This window comes from Capra hircus, chromosome 8 (genome assembly GCF_001704415.2).
Source record: "Capra hircus breed San Clemente chromosome 8, ASM170441v1, whole genome shotgun sequence".
In the NCBI taxonomy this organism is placed as follows: domain Eukaryota; kingdom Metazoa; phylum Chordata; class Mammalia; order Artiodactyla; family Bovidae; genus Capra; species Capra hircus.
Genome location: NC_030815.1, coordinates 89,855,618 through 89,862,654, shown reverse-complemented (window position 1 = coordinate 89,862,654; position 7,037 = coordinate 89,855,618).

Sequence of the window (7,037 nt, the reverse complement as noted above, 5' to 3'; positions counted from 1 at the left end):
TTTGTCAAAGGCCTTCTCTGCATCTATTGAGATAATCATATGGCTTTTATTTTTCAATTTGTTAATGTGGTGGATTACATTGATTGATTTGCGGATATTGAAGAATCCTTGCATCCCTGGGATAAAGCCCACTTGGTCATGGTGTATGATCTTTTTAATGTGTTGTTGGATTCTGATTGCTAGAATTTTGTTGAGGATTTTTGCATCTATGTTCATCAGTGATATTGGCCTGTAGTTTTCTTTTTTTGTGACATCTTTGTCAGGTTTTGGTATTAGGGTGATGGTGGCCTCATAGAATGAGTTTGGAAGTTTACCTTCCTCTGCAATTTTCTGGAAGAGTTTGAGTAGGATAGGTGTTAGCTCTTCTCGAAATTTTTGGTAGAATTCAGCTGTGAAGCCGTCTGGACCTGGGCTTTTGTTTGCTGGAAGATTTCTGATTACAGTTTCAATTTCCGTGCTTGTGATGGGTCTGTTAAGATTTTCTATTTCTTCCTGGTTCAGTTTTGGAAAATTGTACTTTTCTAAGAATTTGTCCATTTCTTCCACATTGTCCATTTTATTGGCATACAACTGCTGATAGTAGTCTCTTATGATCCTTTGTATTTCTGTGTTGTCTGTTGTGATCTCTCCATTTTCGTTTCTAATTTTATTGATTTGATTTTTCTCTCTTTGCTTCTTGATGAGTCTGGCTAATGGTTTGTCAATTTTATTTATCCTTTCAAAGAACCAGGTTTTGGCTTTGTTGATTTTTGCTATGGTCTCTTTTGTTTCTTTTGCATTTATTTCTGCCCTAATTTTTAAGATTTCTTTCCTGCTACTAACTCTGGGGTTCTCCAACTCTTCCTTTTCTAGTTGCTTTAGTTGTAGAGTTAGGTTATTTATTTGGCTTTTTTCTTGTTTCTTGAGGTATGCCTGTATTGCTATGAACTTTCCTCTTAGCACTGCTTTTATAGTGTCCCACAGGTTTGGGGTTGTTGTGTTTTCATTTTCATTAGTTTCTATGCATATTTTGATTTCTTTTTTGATTTCTTCTGTGATTTGTTGGTTATTCAGAAGTGTGTTGTTCAACCTCCATATGTTGGAATTTTTAATAGTTTTTCTCCTGTAATTGAGATCTAATTTTAATGCATTATGGTCAGAAAAGATGCTTGGAATGATTTTGATTTTTTTGAATTTATCAAGTTTAGATTTATGGCCCAGGATGTGATCTATCCTGGAGAAGGTTCCATGAGCACTTGAAAAAAAGGTGAAATTCATTGTTTTGGGGTGAAATGTCCTATAGATATCAATTAGGTCTAACTGATCTAATGTATCATTTAAAGTTTGCGTTTCTTTGTTAATTTTCTGTTTAGTTGATCTGTCCATAGCTGTGAGTGGGGTATTAAAGTCTCCCACTATTATTGTGTTATTGTTGATTTCCCCTTTCATACTTGTTAGCATTTCTCTTACATATTGCGGTGCTCCTATATTGGGTGCATATATATTTATAATTGTTATATCTTCTTCTTGGATTGTTCCTTTGATCATTATGTAGTGGCCTTCTTTGTCTCTTTTCACAGCCTTTGTTTTAAAGTCTATTTTATCGGATATGAGTATTGCCACTCCTGCTTTCTTTTGGTCTCTGTTTGCGTGGTATATCTTTTTCCAGCCCTTCACTTTCAGTCTGTATGTGTCCCTTGTTTTGAGGTGGGTCTCTTGTAAGCAGCATATAGAGGGGTCTTGTTTTTGTATCCATTCGGCCAGTCTTTGTCTTTTGGTTGGGGTGTTCAACCCATTTACGTTTAAGGTGATTATTGATAAGTATGATCCCGTTACCATTTACTTTATTGTTTTGGGTTCGGGTTTATACACCCTTTTCGTGTTTCCTGTCTAGAGGATATCCTTTAGAATTTGTTGGAGAGCTGGTTTGGTGGTGCTGAATTCTCTCAGCTTTTGCTTGTCTGTAAAGCTTTTGATTTCTCCTTCGTATTTGAATGAGATCCTTGCTGGATACAGTAATCTGGGCTGTAGGTTATTGTCTTTCATCACTTTAAGTATGTCTTGCCATTCCCTCCTGGCCTGAAGAGTTTCTATTGAAAGATCAGCTGTTATCCTTATGGGAATCCCCTTGTGTGTTATTTGTTGTTTTTCCCTTGCTGCTTTTAATATTTGTTCTTTGTGTTTGATCTTTGTTAATTTGATTAATATGTGTCTTTGGGTGTTTTGCCTTGGGTTTATCCTATTTGGAACTCTCTGTGTTTCTTGGACTTGGGTGATTATTTCCTTCCCCATTTTAGGGAAGTTTTCAACTATTATCTCCTCAAGGATTTTCTCATGATCTTTCTTTCTGTCTTCTTCTTCTGGGACTCCTATAATTCGAATGTTGGAGCGTTTCATATTGTTCTGGAGGTCTCTGAGATTGTCCTCGTTTCTTTTTTTTTTTTTTTGTCCTCGTTTCTTTTAATTCATTTTTCTTGTTTCCTCTCTGATTCATTTATTTCTACCATTCTATCTTCTATTTCACTAATCCTATCTTCTGCCTCCGTTATTCTACTATTTGTTGCCTCCAGAGTGTTTCTGATCTCATTTATTGCGTTATTCATTATATTTTGACTCTTTTTTATTTCTTCTAGGTCCTTGTTAAACCTTTCTTGCATCTTCTCAATCCTTGTCTCTAGGCTATTTATCTGTGTTTCCATTTTGATTTCAAGATTTTGGATCATTTTCACTATCAATATTCGGAATTCCTTCTCCGGTAGATTCCCTACTTCTTCCTCTTTTGTTTGGTTTGGTGGGCAACTCTCCTGTTCCTTTACCTGCTGAGTATTCCTCTGTCTCTTCATCTTGGTTATATTGCTGCGTTTGGGGTGGCCTCTTTATATTCTGGTAATTTGTGGAGTTCTCTTTATTATGGAGCTTCCTCACTGTGGGTGGGGTTCTATCAGTGGCTTGTCAAGGTTTCCTGGTTAGGGAGGCTTGTGTTGGAGTTTTGGTGGGTGGAGCTGAGTTTCTTCTCTCTGGAGTGCAGTGGAGTGACCCGTAATGGGTTATGAGACATCAAAGGTTTTGGGATAATTTTGAGCTGCCTGTATATTGAAGCTCAGGGGAGTGTTCCTGTGTTGCTGGAGAATTTGCGTGGTATGTCTTATTTTGGAACTTGTTGGCCCTTGGGTGGAGCTTGGTTTCGGTGTAGGTATGAAGGCATTTGATGAGCTCCTATTGCTTACTGTTCCCTGAATTCAAGAGTTCTCTAATGTTTTCAGGCTTTGGATTTAAGCTTCCTGCTTCTGGTTTTCAGTTTTATTTTTACAGTAGCCTCTAGACTTCTCCATCTATACATCACCGATGATAAAACATCTAGGTTAAAGATGAAAAGTTTCTCCACATTGAGGGACACTCAGAGAGGTTCACTGAGTTACAAGGAGAAGAGAAGATGGAGGGGGTAGTTAGAGGTAACTGGAATGAGATGCGGTGAGATCAAGAGAGGAGAGAGCAAGCTAGTCAGTAGTCACTTCCTTATGTGTGCTCTATAGTCTGGACCACTCAGAGGTATTTACAGAGTTATACGGGGAAGAGGAGAGGGAGGAAGTAGACAGAGGTGACCAGGAGGATAAGAGAGAGGAATGAGTAGGAGAGAGACAAATCCTGCCAGTAACCAGTTCCTTAGGTGTTCTCTACCGTCTGGAACACACAGAGATTCACAGAGTTGGATAGAGAAGAGACGGGGGAGAAAAGAGACAGAGGCCACCTGGTGGAGAAAAAGGAGAGTCCAGAGGAGGAGAGAGTGGTCAAGCCAGTAATCTCGCTCTCAGGTAAACTTGGGTAGTGAAGTTTGGGTTTTTAAATGTACAAAATTGACAACAAAAACCTAAGAGCAAAGATTAAAAATCTAGAGTAGAGGTTGGATTTTCAAAGATACAGTATTAAAGAAAAGCAGAAGGAAAAAGGAAGAAAGAAAAAAATTATTAAAAAACAAACAAACAAACAAACAAACGAAAAAAAAACACACCAACAACCATCCAAAGAGTATATATGGTGTTTGCCTTAAAAAAAAAAAAATAGTAATAATAGGTTATAGAAATAAAAATTAGAGGAGAAATAGAAGACTTAACAATTAAAAAAAGCTAGAAAAAAAAAGAAAAAAAAACAAAAAAGCAAAAAGCAAAAAAAAAAAAGGAATGATTTTAAAAATATTAAAAATATATCTAGCCCTTCTCTGATGTTATGGGCCGTGTGGGCTCACTTCCAAGGTGGTTCCCTCTGTTTAACTTCTTCTGTTTGCTGGTTTTTTAGGCTCACTAGTTCAGTCACTCTGTGGGGAGGGGGGATGCTGCAAACAAACAGCACTGTCGTGTGCACACCGCATCTCAGCCCCACTTGACCTGTCCTTTCTCGCGGAGCACAAACCGCTCCGGCTCTACGATGCTCAGCCGGGAACCGTCTGGGGCCGGCCCTAGGCTGCGTGCACTTCCCCGGTCCAAGCCGCTCAGATTCGGCGCTCAGGCAGCCCTCAGAGGCACAGATTCGGCTGGGACTGCGCTTTGTGCCCTTTCCAGGTCTGAGTAGCTCAGGTGTTTGGCGAGCACGATCGCCGAGGCTTGTCACCTTTTCCGCCGCTGCCGCTCAGCTCTCTGGGTGGACCGCTGGCGCACCCCGTGAGGCAGACTGTGACTGTCCAGCACCCCCAGAAGTCTTAGCAAAGGAGCCTGCTTGCAGTTAGGTACATAAAGTCTCTCCGGGTCTGCAATTGCCCCTTTCCAGTCCTTACGGCTCTGGCTGCCTGTCCCCGGCGGGGAATGGTCTGCAGCCGGCTTTTTCCGTTCCGTCCTTTGTTCTGTGCTCGGTCCTGGCGGTGTCTTATGTTCAAGCTTTTCGCGTGGTAGCTATCCCACAGTCTGGTTTGCTAGCCCAAGTTAGATCGTTCTGGTTGCGCGTGGGGTGTTCCTGCCCGATTCTTACAAAGCTCTGCAGCCCGCGCTTCCCTCGCGTCCCTGCCCTGCCCCCACTTCCCAATGGCGGATGCAGGCGTCTGTGCTGCTTTTCCGCTGGGGGAATTACTGTTGGGCTTGTAATCTGTTGGTTTTAATTATTTATCTATTTTTCCTTCCTGTTATGTTGCCCTCTGTGTTTCCAAGGCTCGCCACAGACTCAGCAGGGAGAGTGTTTCCTGGTGTTTGGAAACCTCTCTTCTTAAAATTCCCTTCCCGGGATGGGCTTCCCTTCCCGGGACGGAGCTCCCTCCCCACCTCCTTTGTCTCCTTTTTCGTCTTTTATATTTTTCCCTACCTGTTTTTGAAGACAATGGTCTGCTTTTCTGGTTGCCTGATGTCCTCTGCCAGCCTACAGAAGTTGTTTTGTGGAGTTTGCTCGGCGTTGAAATGTTCTTTTGAGGAATTTGTGAGGGAGAAAGTGATCTTCCCGTCCTATTCCTCTGCCATCTTTCCCTCTCCCTGACTAGGGAAATTTTTAAAAAATTAATAGAGAATACATATGCCTACACCAGGAGTTAATGGAAGGTCTCACAGAGATGTGGATGCTTCTGTAGGATTCGAGGAGGACCAGTTACGCTGCTTAACTGGAACAGTGCCCATTGCACCTCATAAAACAAGCCTTCAGGACCTTCAGGACTTGGACTTGAAGGACTTTAGAGCATGACATACTAAGTGCCTATTCCTGGGGCCATGGCACCACACCCCAGTAGACCATGTTTTCCTGACTAAAGCCCATCTGCCAGACTCAGGACCTACCCTTGTCAAGACCCACAGAAATCCCCAGAGCTCCCTAAGTTCCCATAGAGTCCCTTACAAACCTCCTACACACAACCAAAGCAGGGACCCCTAGAACTGCATCTGTTCTTGGGTAGGGCTGCCATTCCCAGACATGATACCTAATGTAGCAGCTGAGGACAGAGTGCCTGGATCTGATTAGCTGGCCTCCCCTAAGAAATGACAACTGCTTTCCTAGCCATCACGTGTCCAAGTTTCTTAGGTGAATCCACCCACTCAAGAGTTCCCTTGTCTGATCTCCAATCTCTTGCCGACACCCCAACCCCTTTCCCTGTGTCTTCAGAAAACCTTCCTATATCTCAATTTATCTGAAGTTTTCCCTTCATCTCTGAACAGCTATTTCCTTTCCTGCTGTGTCGCATGTGTGTGTGTATGTATATTTATTTCAGCTAATTTCTCATCTCCTTCCCCTTTCCCCACTGCTGCATATACGATGCATTAGTACTTAGTTCATGAGTTTTGGAACATCAAGCAAAATTGTGATAGACCTAAAAGAGAGATTCACACCCCTAAGAGTTCTGACTTGAAACCGGTTCCCACAACTAACAAAGACCTTGGGTTTTTAAGTGTACCAGTTATGCAAGATTTAATGCATTACAGAAGCTGGGTAAAGGGCACATGGGAACCCTCTGTACTATCTCTGTGAATGTTCTGTAAATTTAAAATAACTCCAAAATAAACCTTATCTTAAAATTAAAAGAGAGAGAGAAAAACCTTAGATTTTCTCCTCTGGGTGAAATGACTGCATGTGGTCTTGGCTACATAGTATACAGGTGCTGTGTTAGGCAAAAAAACTATTGTTAAAAGGCAAATATAGGAACTAGGGTATATTGGGTACTAGGCAGCCACAACAGCAGAATGTAGTAGAGAATGTTTTAATCTTTATTTTCTATTTTTGAGGAGTTTTTCACTGTATGAATCTTGGTTGTGAGTACCTACTATTAAAGCTGAATGGGCCAGACTCTCCCATCCTCAACTTGATGGTGTGGGTGTGTGACCCAGGCCAGTAAATCCCATACGCACACTCCACTGAGTCTCAAAGAGTCACCCTTCCTTAAGGAAGTTTTCAGATAATGGCAGTGATGCCTGTTCAGTGACAGCGATGGGAGCATGGTGGCAGAGATGTGGTGGAGCCAGAGGGGAAACAGGGATATGAGCAGCAAAGCTAGGGAGCCAGGCCTTGCTGGAGCCGGCCCTGGTTGTCACCTGCTGCCAGCTTCCCATGGTGTCAGGCCTACTTCTCAAGCCTGCACACTGCCCCTCTATGCTACT